General features: G+C 40.7%; 1 protein-coding gene and 1 long non-coding RNA gene across 8 annotated transcripts in view; one reads left to right on the top strand and one right to left on the bottom strand.

Annotated features, from left to right (window-relative positions):
* Positions 1–13,139, bottom strand: part of tab2 (TGF-beta activated kinase 1 (MAP3K7) binding protein 2) — a 41,959-nt gene extending 28,820 nt beyond the window's left edge. For 5 of the 7 annotated variants that reach the window (XM_051409894.1, XM_051409900.1, XM_051409899.1 and 2 more), the window contains exon 1: positions 12,752–13,139. The gene's annotated coding sequence lies outside the window, so the exon portion shown is untranslated. Of the gene's footprint in view, positions 1–12,741 lie in introns of all 7 variants that reach the window. The other 2 variants (XM_051409896.1, XM_051409898.1) reach the window with 1 other exon arrangement.
* Positions 11,849–14,844, top strand: LOC127368801 (uncharacterized). Its single transcript, XR_007885880.1, has 2 exons — positions 11,849–11,890; positions 12,608–14,844. It is a non-coding gene; the product is annotated as an uncharacterized LOC127368801 (long non-coding RNA).
* The last annotated feature ends 3,843 nt before the right edge of the window (positions 14,845–18,687 follow it).

Genomic DNA, 18,687 nt, shown 5'->3' with positions numbered 1-18,687 from the left:
AACATGATGATTCAGATGTCTGATGTAGGTTTTGTTTTGTAGTTGTTAAAGCATGACCAATCATTTCCCACAAAACACATTTAAAAACGAGACTCAATCAATCAATCAAGACCTGTCAAAATCATATTTAAGACATTTTAAGGCCTAGGAAAAAAAATCAGATTTAAAAATTGTAGAGTTTTTAAGACCCTGAGGACATGTGATTTTAGATCTCCAAAGGAAAAAAACTATATTAAACAATTTTTCCAAGTGGCCCCTAACACAACACTGTTCAGTCAAACTATGGCCTTGTAAGCTGCACAATTTCACACAAATTTCATGCTAAGAATATCTACTGGTGGTGGAGAATTGGTTATCAATGCATCCCTGCTTTCAGTGTACTACTGGACCTCCGTGTGCTTGGCTGAGGAGAAAACCCTCCGCCGGAAATGCTTCCCGCAGCTGTTAGGAGTATCATTCCCCACCTTGAGGCCAACCAAAAGACAAATAGCAGCCAAGTCACGTGACTCCTCTGCTGCTGAGATGCCATTCGGTCTTATTCCAGCCCTCTCCAAACATTATAGTCATACTTGTCTCCCTCGGCGAGCAGGCCCTTTTCACCTCCATCAAGGTAATTGACTTGTAAAACAACCCTGGTTAATATCATCACAACTATCAAAAACTAAGTTGCCTAAGCCTTCTGTAATCAGTTTATATGGCGTATATTAAAAGGATCAGAAATGATTTCTCTCTACATCCCCTGTGCAGTATTTTAATCACAAGAGAATAAATCATTCAGATCAGAGAATGTTATCTATGAAGGGTAAAGCTTTTATTTCATAATAAGTTTATCTGTCTCTCATGTCACACAGTTTTCATAATATCAGTCTCATCTTATTGGAAGCAAACTGCTAGCCTGGCTCCATCAAAAGTGAAAAAACATATCCCACAACTCCAATACTCTCTTATGTACATGCTGTACATGCACATATCTTGTTGTTGTATTCATAAAGCTGTTGGTTGACTTTTAGTAATGCCTTGACCAATAATACCTGGATGTTGTGTCCTGTCCTCATGTGAATAAGCCATTGGGGACTTTCAGTTGGGGACTGCTAACTGCAAGAATAGACAGTAAGTTAGCCAAAATGCCAATTTTGCTTACAGCACCTAAATGAAGCTAGGATAAACATGTTCTGGAGCCGTCCCTGTACTGCAGATGGTGAGAGGACTCAGGGATGTGACACGCATGTTCCCAAAGTGATGAACTGCTTCAAATTGTCTTCTTAAAATCTTGTATTGGCAATGTTATGTTGTCGTTGTTTAATGGCCTACTATATAAAAAGGCATTTATAAAGGAACATAGTGGTAGTAGAGATAATTTAATCAGCACTGAAAGACGTTTTTAAAAAGGAGACTGATGGTAATCCATGCTTTTTAATCACCCTGCATCCAGTGACCAATGAATAAATAAATGTCTGGTAAATTTATCAAAAATGCCAAAAAGGCCTTCCTTTTCCTTTGTCTTGAATAGGAATTCCACATTATTTTTAATCTAAAATGTGTTGTTGCCTATTGTTAAATTAAAAATGTAAATGACAAGGGGGAGATTACAAGGGCTGTTATTCCAAAACAAAGTATGCAAAGTGAGATCTGGAGGCCAGGTACCTCTGATCAGATTCTGTTTATTACAGCAATTTTACACTATATAACAGTAGAAGTTATACTTGTTGCCAAATTTAACACAATTTGAGACACTCAATCAATCATCCGTGCTCTGTACTGCAGGATGAGGGGCAGGTTTAATGTGTGCACGGCTCTCTTTTTCCCCTCACACCCACAGTTGGCCCATGTGTGGAGGTGCAGTGTGTGCAGGCAGTGATCGGCTGTGCTGGTGCCTGCAGAGGACGGGAGGGACAACACAGCGCCGGTCCTGCTTAGACTGGCACCAACAGGTGTGCCTTGGAGGGTGCCAGTGCCGGCCTGGCCTCATACGCTGCACAGACAGAAGCCAAACCACATACCCACAGACCCATGCACACACACACCAGAACCCAAGGAAGCACATTCCTCTAAGGAATACCACAGCAGAGTGGCTCTGTTATGACATCTCTAACCAGGAGCTGAGGCAGGCCAGTGGGTTTGGGAGGCCAAAGGGCACCGTGGAAGAGGGGGAGGAAAAGGGTATGGAGGTTAGGGCAGAGGGTGGACTAACCCAGGGATATCCCTGGACTGAGTACTCCACTTCAATTCTTTGAACATACTAGAAGGAGTTTTTAGAAGGTCGGATTCCCCTCATAATCAATGAAACAAGCCGGTGTACACAGTCTCACTTTTGTCCACAGGGGCCGCCAGAATTAAGACAAAATGAAAGTTCCTGTAGGTGCTTTAAATTGAAGAAGAGTGAACATGGGCCAGTAACTACCTGGGACAACAGGGACACAAGCAGAAACATTTCAAACAAAGACAGACTTTAGGCAGCTTGGACAAAGTGCAAAGCTCCTGTCCCTGTTTAGTTGATTCCACCTTACAAGCTCCTCTCTTCATACTAGATCACTGGTTAGTTAAGGAAACTAGTATCTGCTGTCGTCTTTGCACATTGCAGATGTGAGTGGGAAGGCTCCACAAGCTTTATTTGTGTGTATGTTTGCAGAGCTGTTGTGCAATCTCCAAAGGAGGGGGGAAAAAGATTACCTTCAAAGTGTTGAAGAAATAAAGTTTGTTTTCCTCCCCCCGGAGCTCAGGTGGTTATATCTGAGATGCTAAAGGTTGCAAAACATCGGCAAATGTAGGGTCTAATTTAACAGACCACTACTGCTGCAAGAATTTCATAGAGACCCACACAGGCAGTTGCCCTTGGCAAAGCTACACTGAACCACAACAAACAAAGGCTTTTCAGCTGGGTGGACTCCGTTGTCCACCACACCCTGACAATATGTTTCAGAGTGAGACAGCAAGGGAGTATGGGAGCCTGAGGCCCACGCTGTTACTGATAGGACACTAGATCAAAGCTCTTTCCCATCGTTAGTGAGTACAAAAAACCTGAGAGAGATGAAAGACCATCAGCAGACTGTGGGAGAAATGATGAAGGACAGAGCAGCCCCTGTATGGCAATTACAAACAGCTCAGAATAAGACAAGCTTTCTGTGCTGCGTCTGCGAGGGAGTCAGAGGGGACGTGGGGCCAGAACCTGCCCACAGGATAAGCAAGGGAGCGATAAGACAGCAGCCTGCAATATCCATCCTAAAGAAAACAAGCAGCCGGGAGGTCAACTCACAATCTACTTAACACCACATCAATTCCATGGATGCACTGCAAAACTTTTCTTGAATCTTCATTCATCTGTCTGCTGAAGGCACCACAACAAAAACAGATTTAAAAGAATCCCTTCAAATCAATGTATGCCACTCTAGGAAGCTTCAATTTTAGCAGGATGGAGTTTGTTTCACAGATGAGCTGCACAGAAAATGGGGCACTAACATCCCCTCAAACCAATATGCAGGTTAGGATGTCATGTAAGGTCTGGAAATGCTCTGGTAGAGGTGAGTGCAGTGTGTAGTCACCTATTTATTCCAGAGCAGAGAAAAGACAGAAGGGGTTTGTAATAAAGATAAAAGGGAGACAGAATAAAGAGGCAAACCAAACCAGGCCAACATTCTTGCAATAACAGGTACATCAGTGAGGTGTTAATATCTTAGTTCATCTTACCCAGTTGTCAATCCTACTCACTAAAAGGTTGGGCGATATGGCGGTACCGTGTGATGGTAGAGGTTTGTCGGGAGCTATCCCTTAGTGTCCCTGGGGGGCAAGCTATTAGGGATGCAAAATTAATCAAAATATTATAAAAACTGCATTATGGCCAAGTGCAATATGCAAATGGAAGAAGCTGTAATGTTCTGATAGAAGGTCAAATGTGTGACAAACAGCATTATGATGAAGTGCTGTAGTGCTGCAGAGAGGCCCTGACCTACAAATCCTGTTCTTCAGATGCAAGAAAACATGTTTCTTTGGTACAACCACATAAATATTTTAAATTAATGTTAGTTTTAAGTCTTTTGTTTTATTGCCTCATGTGAGGCAGTTGTTTTAGTTTATACGGAAGCTCCAAATAAAGAAAGTACAGTACTGTATCGTGATCAGGGTGGAAAATTAGCAGCAGCCACCAGGTATGAAAGGTAGATTTCAGACAGATAATAGGTGGATAATAGAGCTGTACTGAATGGTTCAAAGCAACGATCGACATTTGAATGTTTTTTGCAAGTCTATTCATTCTGCAGCACGCAGGTATGGGGTCAGGACTATAAACGTAATATAACGTAGCGAACAAGTTATATTGCTGTCTCCTTCTCTCCGCTCTCTGTCTGTTTGACCGAGGGCACAGTTGAAACACACACACACACACACACACACACACACACACACACACACACACACACACACACACACACACACACACACACACACACACACACACACAAAAGTATGGCTTCAGCTGCATGCACTCACACAAAATATAGAAATGGAGGGTTGTGCGGAGGTGTGCCTTGAAACAATCGGAAACTCACTGCTTTGTTTCCGTTCAGCTCCCTCTCTTCTTCTAATTGTCTGGCTCGCCCAACCACCACTGCTCTCGCCAGTGACCAACAAATCATACTCATTATTCCTTTACATTAAAAATGCAACTCATTTAATACAATTAATCACTTTATCCAAACTGACTATTTTTATTAGTGCAATGACATAAAATATGATGACATTCAAAGTTAATTTGAAAACCTCAATAGAGGCTTTGAATGTAAAACAAAAATTAAATTTGGTACAACCATACATAATATGATTTGCTATTGAGTGTCTGGTGAATTTCAACATTTTTCCATGAGTGGGTGGTAGTTCGTGATATGTACCATATATATACTGCTTACTATGACCTATGGTGAACAGTGTTATCTTGTTGCCGCAACACACAACTCTAGTTGTTATTCAAACGCTTCAATTACACCTCAAAAGGTAAGGTTACATATTTCAAAAGAAACTTGCAAACTATGAAGTTGCTGCACACTTTTGTTTTTCTTTTTATTATTATAATACGATGCAGATAACCTCTGCACCCCCCAAAAAGCAAAACTAAGTAGCAGAGGCCAAATGTAAAAATGCAAACGGAGGTGTTTCTCAGAGCAATGCACTAAGAGGAAGTGTTTGTGTCACACACACATATCCTGCTGCAGAGGCTACGGTCTGCACAACTCTGAAGAGCACAGAGGCCAAAGATAACCGCTGAACCATCTTCCTGTACTCTGTCACTCAGGGGTTACATTCAAAAAGTGGCCAACGAGCAATTGAACGGGATACTTGTAATTATATTTAATATTTGTTCGCTTGTTTGTGAATGTCAAACAGTGCTGGTTTGCACTGGGAGTGTGTCTAGGAAAAGTCACAGGCGGCCAATTTCAAATGTGAGAGATGTTTTCTGCTTGAAAATTTTAAAACAGCCATTTACTGATGTGGGAGAATGTGACACTGCTGGCAGCTCGATCTTTTAGTGATAACCCATGCTGGAGTCAACATTAACTTATAATATTTATTTGTAAATGAGATGTGCACCATTAGGAAAAATGACATGTTTTACACAGGGATTAATAACACACACAAAGTTGTACTTTGAGTTTTGAGGTAACTTGAAATGCCTTTTATTAAAACCTGTTTTAAAAAATAAAGATATTGAATACTGAACAGTAATCCAAAGTGAATTGAGAAAGATGAGAAAAGAGAGAATTACATGTGATACATCTTGCTTAAAATCACAAGTATCAGGATAATAAGATGCCCTTTTCTAATTTTTTCCGTCTTGCCAGACTGAATCTGGAAACCTGTTGGTTCTTGTACCTGCTTTTATTTGAAAGTAAATCACACTGGAAACATAAGTCCGCCAACAGGAAGTAAATACGTTTTCTGCATGCTTAATTGATTGTTTGTTAATATGATGCTGTTGTGACAGCACATTTTCTTGTCAGTCAGAATAAAGAGAAACATAATCCTACTGGTCTGCTGCTCCTATTGACCAATAAATCATAAAAATGAAACAAGGGTGGAAATGAATGCTTCAAGCACAACACTGATCCCACTAACAATGCAGAAGTGTCTCAAGAGCTGCACTGCTGTCTTTCCAAACTTTTTAACACACCAGTGGTTCTGTTTCCAATTAGTTTAAATGCTACATCCAAAGGGAGCCGGCGGAGGAGCACCACTATATTCCTTTAATTGATGGTTGTGCTACTATCCTATTTCATAGCCCAGTCTCAGCAAAGGAAACTTGAAAAACACTTCATTAGCATGAAAAGCTGCTCTTTAATTATTCTACCGCGTTCGAGTCTGATTGAAGCGCCATTACACGGGATGTCTATTTTGAGTTAATTTATTTAGCTGAACAATTCACCAGTCTGTTAACTTCATTTACAATTAAGTTTACATAAACTGCATTCCATCACTGAAACTAATAGTTATTGCTAACAAGCAGTAGTAAGTACTTAAAAACTAGGGATGCATGATATGGATTTTTTTTTTTTCAGATGATAAGATAACCGATAATTTCACGTTTTTGTATTTTGCACACTTGAGGGTAAGAAAGGGTATGATTTATTGAGAAAAGACAGATTATTTATATTTCATAGCTCTGACCTAACTAAATCTAACTACATTACTATTGTTAACAACAAAAAAAACTCTGACTCTTCAATTCATTTTTTCAAAAACTATAGAAACATACTTTGGTTCTGACAGAACATATCAAACGGACTGATATACATAATATAAATTTCACATTATCAGGCAGATTATCTTGCATCCCTAGCAAAAGTAAGCTTTTAATAATCAACAGTAATTTGAAACAGCCATCAAAATAGCTATCACACTTAATGATTGAATCATCACTGTATTATTCTATTACAGATATCAGTATCACATTGTCATGCACCTGTTGCATGCTACTCAAGTGGTGACAGTGCATGGATAACCATGGATAAACAGGTGTATGGCTAAATTCTGGTTCTGGTAGATCTCTGTGTCATTTTTTAAAACAAAAATCAAAAGGAATAATTTTATAGTATTAATTTCTAATATATATGGTGAATCAGTAGCCTTGATTTTCAAGACACAGGACCAAAAGGCTGCCAGGTAATTTCTCCAACCCTCAGGTAAGCAGGGCATTTAACCCTCTGCTGCTCCACTCACACTGTGCCAAGCTGACTGCCTGGATTTCTGTGCTAAAGACTGTGCTAAAATAAAGCTCTAGACAGTTTTGAGGAATTGGACCAACCCAAGCAGTTCAAGGTCTGTGCAGCTTGTGACGGAGGATGTATCAGTTTAGGGAAGCTGGGGGCAGCGATTTTAGAGGAATAGAAAAGCCATCAGAGATGAAACCTAGGGCCTAGGTTGAGGGCACAGGGATGGGGAGAGAGGACAGCACAGTCTCAGTGTGAGACGTGGTTCATTCTTCTCCTGCTCACTAATGCATGTAACAAGACAATAGGAAGGTGAGCTATGATAATACGTTTGACTGCAGAGGGAGAGGTGTAAAGGCATTATGACAGAAGCGAGGCCAAAAAAGTGGAATTGAATCTCAAAGCACTGCAGTAACTAAATGACGAGAGCAGAAACTTTCACCTGAATTGTACAGTGTGGCAGAGTTTGAAGTGTGAACGACTCACTGAAGGTAGGGTTACTACCAGGGATCTACAAATTGTAGGCTACACAGGCCCTGACAAATCAGGCAGCAAGATTACACACACATTATCACTGAAGTCCTGAGTGGCACCATAGCCCTTCAAAATTCCTGGGATGTTTTCTGTTATGCAAACCGTGATTAAAATTACTTCCTCAGTGTCATTAAATTAGACCTTCCAATTGGTAGGGTAAGTGTCTGAAAATATGTATCGTATGACGAGAAGAGCCACATTGTAATATACAGGAACATCTAAGAACAGGGTTTTGCATGTTTCAACAAGTCACATTAAAGACACTTTAAGATCTGTTTAAAAGGCCATTATGAATGCAATTTAAAGTAAGGAAAATCGGTATTGGTTCCATGTTGATTTCATTTTGTGGTTGTTACAGCAGGATTAATACAAATATTCCCAAAAACACATTTAAAAGATTTCTAAAAGACTGAAAAATGCAACCTCATTAATCAATCAATTCTTAAGACCTGACTTTTTAAGACTTAAAGAAGAATCTGCGGCCTACCTAGAGAAATACCATAAAGGACAACTAACTGAGGAACTGAGAGCTCAGGAGAAACATCACTGTGCCCAGCAGCTGAAATGGAAACTGTCAGTGGCACTTCTCTTTATTTTCCAGATCAAGAAAATGGAATACTGTACTGAGATAGGTCAGTTTTAGTTCAATATAAATGGCTAAGGTCACGGCTGTCTTTTATAAATGATCCACATCTTTATGATGCAACACTTTACATTTTTATTAGACATTACTTAATCTTCATATATCTTCATTACCTTATCTGTATTAGCTAATCTGTGCGTTGCTGCAACACCTATGCAGTTAGTCAGTTTGACATATAAAACTTGGCTTGTCATCGCATCTGCTAAACAAATGTCTAACTTATGGATGGGTATAGAGCACAAACAAAACTGTGTCCATAGAATATCAGAACTGTTCAGTAAGGAAATGGACTTTGGTTATATTAGACATGACTACTCATTCTTTGTCTGATTTAGATCACTTTTTATTCATCGATACTGTATTTTATGTAGGTACATAGCTGGTAACAAAATTAAATGCTTAGACTTATTTTGTTAAGCTAAAGATTTTTTCAAACCGGTCTATTAGCACACACTAGCAGTACCTTACAGGTACAGTGTGGAACTTAGACACCAGTATTTTAGGACAATATCCAAAACATACCAGCGGGGAACATCAAATTTACTCTGTGGTTCAGTTTCACAGCTCTCCTCAACCCTTTCCAGCAGCAGGCAGATGTTTACAGAAAAACAAGCTATAATAAACAAAATGTAACTAAATATCTGCCCAACACCAACTAGCATAGACAGACAAAGTTAGTGACCAGCTGCTATAGAAAGTCAAGCATGTACCAACTACGGACCCAGATGTTGCTAACAGGAGTTGATCTAGACCAAACCAGAGCTTAAAAAAGGTTAAGTATGTAAGATTTAGGGATCTACTGGTAGAAATGGAATATAATATTTATAGGTATATAATCATAAATATATGTATAATCCTGAATATAAGAATTGTTGTCTTTTTGTTACCTTAGAATGAGCTGTTTTTATTTACAGAGGGAGTGGGTCCTCTACTATGGAGTCTGCCATATTGAATCGCCATGTTTCTACAGTAGCCCAGAAGGGACAAACCAAACACTGGCTCTAGATAGGGCCTCTTGCACTTTTCACGGCCACCAAAAAAACCCCAAATGAATGCTAATGCAGTGTTTACTGGGTGTGTAAACAGGCAATTAGAAAGTCAGAATGTTTTAAGGTTGGTTTGTCAACTTGTTAAGTTCTTCTGCCTCCAAGTGGCCAAAAAAGTTCAATTAATGCAGCTTTATCGTGCGCAACTACAAAGTGCTGCAGAAGAGGCGAACCCTCCGAAATCCAAACTGTGGAATTAACAAGCACTGAGCAGGCGGCAGCTAAAGGTGTAGTGGACTGTGCAGTGTCAGGCTCGATGCATGCAATTTAACCCTTGAACTGGAGAGGACCATGAGCAGCATGTGTAATGGAGGACTCCATTTAAAGCGGAGAAGTCAGGAGAGCTGGACAGGGGGAGGGGGCTCCAATGAGAGCCTCTCTTCCTGACAGCCACACACTGGAGTGGGGGAGGGTTAAAAACACCAAGCCCTCTTCCTGAGTCTGCAGCATTGGGCATAATGTGATGGATCCTTCCCTTCCACCTACTTGATTCCCATTTGGCATTATAGGTCTTACCCTGACACTTTTACACTGAAAAAACACACACTGTATAATAATGTATGTTGGCAGGTCACTGAGCAGGGCTGCCTGAAAGAACAAGTATCAAGTTATAAGTACACTAATGTAGAGTCTGCAGCCTCTTACAGTGAATCCGTTCTGACACACAGAGAAAGAGAAAGGTAAGCCAATATTGTTTCCTGGGTTAAACTGACTCTGCACTGTTGATCCAAACAACAAGCATTTGTACTCCATCCAAACACACTCATATGCAGTAATTATCCTTCTACACACCCCCACCCTTCGTGCTGACTGGTTATAAATTGTTGTGCAAACTGCAAATGATAAATCAGGAAACAGGTTTTTCAGGAAAGAAGATTTAAGTATTGGCACAGACCTCGCGACAACACGCCACAGCTTCAGCTCGTTGTACAAGTTCTCAAAACACAAGTGTTAGTCCTGCTTGTTTATTGTCGGAAGCAAACACAACAAGTGAGCCCAATTCTTCACCTCCATCAACAAGCATCAAGGAACCTCAGGTCACACACTCTGAGTGTAGATCTGTAATCTGTGCTGTCACTTAACTGTGTTGATTTAGCCTGTTAGCAGATGCCAAATGACATCCAAACAAAGCAATTAGCAGCCTGCTGTTGTGTACAAGTGCACAATCCTCACCAAAATCCTGATTTAGGACTTATCATGCAGGCTCTGAGCATTCGTTGCTGAGTCTCCGAAGAGTGGCAAATCAGTAAGGCCTCCTAGCAACATATTTGCCCAGCTACAGGCACACATGGTTTCAGTTAGGGGTCTGCACCTATAAACAGTTGGCCATGGCAGCTTATTGGTCAGGAAGTGCAATGTTGACTGCAAGTCAAGACAGGCACAAGTTGCTAATGAATGATATACACTCTTGCAGTCTACCTTTGACAACACAGTTTAGATTGAAGGTGTTTAGAGGCTCGACAGAGAAGTGATTCTGAGCTCTTTAGAGTTGTAAATAAACTCAAGCGTTTCAAAGCAGAGTCAGCCGACGTCTGCTGAGGATAGAGAGTAAAATAAGAAGCCTGGATCTTAAAAACCGCAGTCAGGTAGGTTGTACTAATGTGTGAATTTTAACTACACCAAAGTGAAAATCGAACTTCTATGTCACAATGTCGATACAAGTCTTCAAAGAGCAAATTCCATTTATTAGCTGCCAGTTCCAGAATAAAAACACTACATTGGACACAGGTTGATTACCTGCCAAACTGGCTGGTAGAGCTGACAGACTTTCCAGCCACAACCAACATTTTGCATCATTTTGACTGGTGGCTGGTGTTAATATGAAGCCCAGCCTAAGTGATACAACATGGAGAAACACACTTTCAACACACCCAGAGGGGTTTTCACTGTGCCAAGACGTGGACCACCACAAATGGCCAAATGCTAGCATGAATTGAAAGAGGCTTTATAACTACACACTCCAATAAAAAAATACCTGTCATCAAGCAGTAATATATGAGTTACATTTGGTTACAATCACCATGATTAAAATCAATTTGGACTGCAAGAAAACAACCAACAAGCAACGAATCAAAGATCTTCTGTGAACATGCATATTTTACATGTTCCATCAAATCTTTGAAACAACTTCCATGTCTCTTGTTTTCCCATTACCTGACAGACAAACAAGCAAAAAAATAAATAAAAAATAGGTCAGATGTTGCAACCTGTGGCTCCCAGCCCATCCTGGCACCTTTAGTGGCTTCGCAAGAACAAATACACCAGGAGAGAAAAGTCTTAATCATGACAGGTTAGGTTATCTCACAATAAACATATCTCATCTTAACTACACCAAGAATACAAACAACAACAACTGAGCTGTCATTTTGGCTGGCAAAGGCTCAGAACCACCCCCCTGATAAGTTTCCATCTCAACTGCCACAAACAGGGAACATCCGATCCAAGAGGGACAATGTCGGAAAGATATCAAACAGGTGAAGTGACTCACTCATCACCTTATTTTTCTGAAAACACTAGTTTTGTGTGTCTCCTTTAGGTTAACTTGGCTGCAGTTGTGCAACACTATAATGTCCCCAGTCAACCCTCAGAAGCTTTATTTACATGGTCTTACTATAAAAATGACAGGATACATATAGAGAAGACATTTACTTGTGATAAATCCTCTGATGTAGACACACAACTGTACCAATCTGGCTAGCCAGCTGGGTTACTAATAAGAGTTTAGTTTCTATGTTACACAAAAAATAGTTTCAGTGTTGGAGCAAAGGGATAAACAGCTACTTGAGGTGCTTCATTTAGAGGCTTGTTGGAGATAAAATACTCCGTGTGTGAAGTTAAGTGAAGCTACAATTGTATGATTTAACGTTTCCATCCACGACTGGTCTTGCGACGTTTCAAAGGAGAGCTCAATGGAAAAAGTAGCCTAACATGGGCTACAAAACATGTAGCGCCAGCCAGCGTTATGCTAAAATAAAAAGACCCCTAATATATATTTACAGATATTAATATTAAAGTGGACTTTGGGGAGAGGTTACGAAGGTGTTTTAAACTTTACACAGTGGTTTGCCAACTCGGCCGAGACGGGAACAGCCTCCAAACACTTCAAGTTAGCTAACTCAGCTAGCTGCTTGCTGTGGACAAAAACTTTTTCCACATCTGAAAACTTTTTCTCTCCATTTTCTTTCAAACAGAATGGCACGGTGTGTGAAAGCGCTTGTCGCACAAGGCGCTCGAACGCCTTTTCATTTCACAGTAACGCTATTAAAACTGTATTCCTCCGGCTTCTGCTAAGTGGCGAAAGCCTAGTTAACTTACTGGAACTTACTGGAACTTACCTTTCCGTCTCCGCTGCCACCGCCGCCGCTCCCCGGGCCGCCTTCAACACCCGAGACCGCCGCCGGACCTCCAGAGGGCCGCGGAGCTCGGAGAGGAGAAGCCGAGAAGGGTCCAGCTACTACCAGGGAGACGAAGAGCCAACTGCACCGAGGCCCCGGGCCTTGTGTGTCCTCGAAGTAGCGTTAGGGGAGGGATACCGAGTCTCAGCCTTCCGCCGTTTGACAGGGACTCGGGAATACCTTTTTGACAGCTCCTCTTCTTCAGCCCCCCCCTCCCCTCGACAGCCCTTCACTTTTCTCTTTTTCCTCACTTCCAGCAGATACGAATCAAAATACTGTCACAGAATATGGCGGCTGCATAAGCAAGCTACTATCGCGAGAAGAAGAGTTGTTTTTCTTTTTTCAGCTTCCCAAAAGTTGTGCTGAGGGAGGGAGGAGAAAGTTGTGATTGCAAAATGAGCAGAGTAGCCTGCTGCTGCAGAAGATGCAAACAAAGGGGAAAAACAAGACTCAGTTGATGTTTTCAGAACCAGGTCAAGGTTATTATACTTAAAGTCCTCCTCCAGTCAAAAGTATGTTTTTCTTCTTATTCCTACAGTGTTTGAGCTTCACTGTGCAGAATGATGTATGTGCAGAGCTGGACACTAGAAGGATGTTTTCACATTAAAGCATAGAAAACATTAAAGTCAAAAAAATCCTAACATTTATGTACAATGTATATATGTACAATATTCCTATTCTTTAACAACGAAAGCATTGTTAACAGTTTTGTGCAGAAATGTCCAAAAATGCTGCCCAGGGTTTTTTAAGGTGACTGGAATGAAAACTATGCAGGAAAAGTTAGATAATTAAACAATACTAGTCTGACTGTTGGGATAGTGCCTACAATGTCAATGATATACGATATTGATCTAGTTTACAAGTTGAAGATCAGAGGTCAGTTACAGAGCACCCACCCTGAAGATAGTAGTAGGCATTCATTGTGTTGCTGAAGGACACCTCGGCAGGGGAGTGACCCTCCAGCCGAAGGACCAATCCAGTGGAATGACCTTTAAGCAGGAATTCTTACTGCTGGAGTCGGCAAATGCTAGATTTTTCAACATTTTTAGTCTCAGTGTTATGGATTCAAAGCAAATTCTGGAGCTACTGAGAGACAACTCTCTTTCTGCTGGAACTGGCAAGGAAAATGGTCTGTTTGCTGTCTGTCTGGTTCACAGTGAACAGACCAGCCAGGTTGGTAGCCATGTCTAATTGGCCAAAATCACAAAGTAGGGCTGGCAGATAGCAGTTTCTTCTTATCATTCACTGACACCTTGTAGATTCGCTATTTTTGGCCAAACAGAATTTTGGTGTGGGGTATTAACACTTCTCCACCCAAAGAAAACAACACATTTCATACTGGAGTGTGAAACACAAACTGTCTAGTTTACAGCAGCGTGTTAGTGCTCTGTCCAGAGAGAGAAACTATCATAGAGTTTCTGCCTTTGTTGTCCTTTAGTGTGAAATGCTCTCAGAGGAGATTGGTATAGGGTTAGTAGAGCATGTTGCATGTAGTCTTTAAAGTTCAGTCTGTTGTCTTCTCTGACTCAAAATGAACACATCTCTTTTGCTCAGCAGATACTGTGGATCTTGTTGGTGCTAACTGCAAGTGATCAGAACATCTGTGAGCGCCTTCATAGGGATTGAAATGACTCATTCATCTACAGAAGGCTAGGATGGAAAGACTTGCAATTTATATTTAATGCCGTTATATTGACATCATGAGTTGATTTATCTTGTTATCTTAAGAAAACAAAAGGCAGATTTCTCGAGATGAAGAGATCATTTTAAAAAAAAATTTGTTTTCCTGAGATCACAGGATGATTATAGAGAACTTCAAAATGAGCGTCTGGTTCATCAGCCTTCAGGATTACTGTTGCAACTGTTGGGGGGATTCATAACTAAACTGAAAAAGTTGTTACCAGAGTGTAGCTATATCTGAGAGTTCATTTAAGGTATTCAATTCCTGGCAATGTGATGCAATACTGACAAACAATATGCATATTATATGTAATATATTAAAGATGGAGATTTATTAAATGAGCTCAAAGATCGCTGCATTGTCCAGATTCTTCTCGTGCTCTTCTCTGGCTGCTGGCTCATTTTGGTCAGTATGGAAAAAAAACTGGCACTGTCACTGTGACCCAAGCTACATCTATAATACGCCATCTGTGCACGCTGGCATGGCACTCGTGATCTCTCATAAAAGTAATGAGAGGAAACAACCTTTTGTTGTCTCCTTTTCTCGAGATAACAAATCACATTTTCTCCATATGACATAGAAAATTACCCTGTGATCTCAAGATAATAACATTTAAAAATGGCAGTTCTTGGCTTACATATTGGTCAGACAAGATTAGAGGACTGACAGATACAAAGTGTGGATGATTGTGTGCCACTGTCTGCACATAAACTTTTAAAAATGTATCACACTCCTTTGTTTTGTAAAACAAAGGCTTCTATTTCATATCTGTTCTGAAGCAATCCGACATTGCAAACAGTGGCCCAGATAAGATTGGGCCTGCAGTACTTTCTACAGTGCACAAGGTCTGTAGGCCAAATGCTGGAAGGCAAGCCTAAAAGGCTGAGTGGCAAAATCTGGCAAGTGAAGCCCAAACACGATGTGTTCCCTCATTGGAGGATTGTAAACACACTTTGCTCGACCACTTAGACAGAGGAAGAGCTGCCAGGTAGCTATTGAAAGTGCACCAATGTGGTTTTACAGCCAGTCATTATTTTTCCAGTTTTTGGTATTAGCATTGTGTTATATTTTTAGCAAAGCTATGGGACCGCAGTGACAGATGGTCTGTCAGTTGGTCGGTCCACCACTTTGGTCCACACTGAAATATCTCAGCAACTATTGAAAACTAAGATTCTGTACAGACATTCATGTTTTCCAGAGAATGTATCGTGCGTCTTCCATTACTGTGTATGTGGGGTGTTGCGCCACTCTGCACAGATGTCCGTGATGAGTCAAGTGGAGCAGGGGTGCACCAAAAGCTCAAATTTGTTGAACTTTGACCTGAGCTGCACTGACCTTTGAGGGCACAGCCAATCGCTGCTGACCACTGCTTGAACTGAAAGATGGACGAAAAACGAATAACTGGTGTTTCTGAATTTCCAGAGTTGAACAATAACTAATTGGCCTCATATCAAAACCAGACAAAACAGACATGCTATTCACATGGCAAAATATCATCATGCAGATCTAGCTAAATGTAGCAATCTACTGCTAGTAACATTAGCATTGTAGCTAAGGGGGCCAGAGTTCTGGAGCGGTACACACCACGCCGACCAATGTGGAACGCACAGTTTTCCACTTTATTGACCGTGGTCATGATGAGGTAGACATTTGTGGCTTACAGTGAAATATCCTGACACATGTTGAAGTGGACTGCCATGAAATTGGGTACATGTGCACTAAGATGATGAACATGGTAAACTTTGTATCTGCTAAACATCAGCATGTTCATTGTGAGCATTGCTGTGCTGGAGTAGTCTCACGGAGCCTAACTGTAGACTCTCAGTCCTGTTACTTTTTCCCCCCCGTTGATTTAGCATTTTACACTCAATGGCAACCGCGCAAACTCTGCTGAGGAAGACCATGAGATGCAGTTGAAAGCTAAAAAAAGTTTACCGTGAGAAGATTTTCTTGAAGAAATTACTTTTCAGGGTTTCAAAGATCATATATTAACTTTCAAACTTACAACGTACCATTAAAAACGCAGCATTTGCTTTAATTCTTCTCACACATTACATGTAAAATACATACTGTAGCAGATGTACAACAAATTTAAAATGGAAATTTGATAGGGATTAGAACACTTAGAGTTGAAGCCCCATCATGACCATTTTGTTACGAGAATAAAGCAGTCAAAAATGGAATTTGTGTCTGAAGGACAGAAACTGTAAAACATTCTTATGCCATAAAAAATATTGTTTTGACAATAAAAAATTCCTGCCATGGGTTGGTTGCTGAAGCTACACAATTCAAGTCCTCAGGGAGTTATGGGATTTCATTGGTATTGGTTTCAAGTGAGGGTTTTTAATGTCACATGATCAAAATACTTCTTCAAAGGCCTTTTCTGTCCACCGAGAAATCATCATGTCCTCCAGGAAGAACCCTCCGTTCTCCACTTGCAAGTCTTGCGCCCACTTTTTAAATTAGACCCTTTTTTTTCATTCTGCATGGACACCATAAACAGGTGGGACACATTTAATTCTTGTTTTACAACATAATTGATGTGGACCACGTCTCCCGCGCACTGCTTCTTGCTGCATTAACCCACACATGGGTAGAGTGAGAAAACAGACGCTTTTGGGAACTCATGAAAAAGGACTGCGCATTTGTTCTTCAGTGGACTGGGTGGAAACATATGGCGTCTCGTGTGTCGGCGTAACGCAGTGACTCACACACACAGTTACTCACACACACACAAACTGTGGCCCCTGCTATCTTGCACAGACCGTGACCCCTTGACTCTGGGTTTGAAGCCCGGGGAGCTGAAATCCCCTTCAGTGTGAGCAGCAAACTGACAGCACAGTGCAGCCTCTTATCCTCTGTGACCAGTGCTCTCACAGAGTATTCATTACTTTACACAATGCCTTATACTCTTTGTGATGTGCTAGTAGTGTGTGTGTGTGTGTGTGTGTGTGTCAGGCCAGTGAATCAGCAAAAAAAAGCAAGAAAAGCAGAATCAAAATCCGAAGGAATTTCCAATGAATTAACCTCGTGAATGTGGGCTGCATTTTATCCCTTTTCCAGTTTTGGTCTCATTTCACAAGCTGCCTAACAAGTGGAAGTGGACTCTGTGTGGAATTACAGCCCCCTTCCACCAGCCACCCTCATCCACACACATACACTCTACTGGCTCCATTTCCCTTTGTACATGCTGTACACAGACATGGATTACAAGAATGACAGTGTGGTTTGTCTGAAGGCAAATAAAACAAATAAAAAAAGGGCAACATGTGCACATAACAACAGCAGCCTGCCTGCAAGAAATCAAACAGAAAAACCTGCCGTTGCACTGCAACTGGCCACACTCCTCAGAAAGGCTTTTTGGAGCAACAAGGCCGGCCACCCACATTCTTGGCATGGAAAGAGGCCCGTTTCTCACGGTCTGAGGACAACTTGTCATGGGTCAGCAGTTTAGATTTAGCTCTGCAGTGGGTCTCCAGTCATTATTCTACTCTTAAGCAAACTTCTGTGCTTGTCCACTGGCCATTTGGAGTGGGTTGTGCAGCCGTTCCAGTGCTAACAAGCTCCAAGGACAGGAGGGGACAAAGAGAGCACAAAGATGTTTTGCTGTCAAACTTACAAAACTGGTGAAGAAAAGAGTAACGCCTGCACGTTGACTCAGACCCAATGAAAATAATCACACGGAGAAACATCAAATAGACCAAGTATATTAAAATATCTCATAAATATCAAATTTTATATTTACATTTTGTAAATCTAGAAATATTTACAGTTTAGCTTCTTGTTAATAGTTCATATAGTCTCAAGGATAATATATGTATATAAGTGCATGTTTAAAAGAAATAAATGATATGAATGCAGATCTAATTGCTTTATGCTTTTAATGTTTATTTTGTCATGTCCAATATTTTATTGTTTCCTTTTGGATAATTTTAAAAACATTTAAAATCAGTTTTAAAAATTTGGACTTTACAAAGACCCAAAATGGGTTGAAAAGTTGTCCATCTAAATAAATGTATGACTTTTAAGTATTTTTCTTCTCTGCTGTTTTCAAATAGCCTTGCAGCTACATGTGATGCACATATAATTACGCTCCTCTTAATCCAATCCATTAATGTTGGAGCACATCTAATGCAATTTATTCCAGCCACTAAAACCAAAAGTTGTTCTACCCACTTTAGATCTAACCCTTAAA

This window comes from Dicentrarchus labrax, unplaced genomic scaffold, assembly GCF_905237075.1.
Source record: "Dicentrarchus labrax unplaced genomic scaffold, dlabrax2021, whole genome shotgun sequence".
Taxonomy (NCBI): Eukaryota; Metazoa; Chordata; class Actinopteri; family Moronidae; genus Dicentrarchus; species Dicentrarchus labrax.
This window is presented reverse-complemented; position numbering and strand designations above follow the sequence as displayed.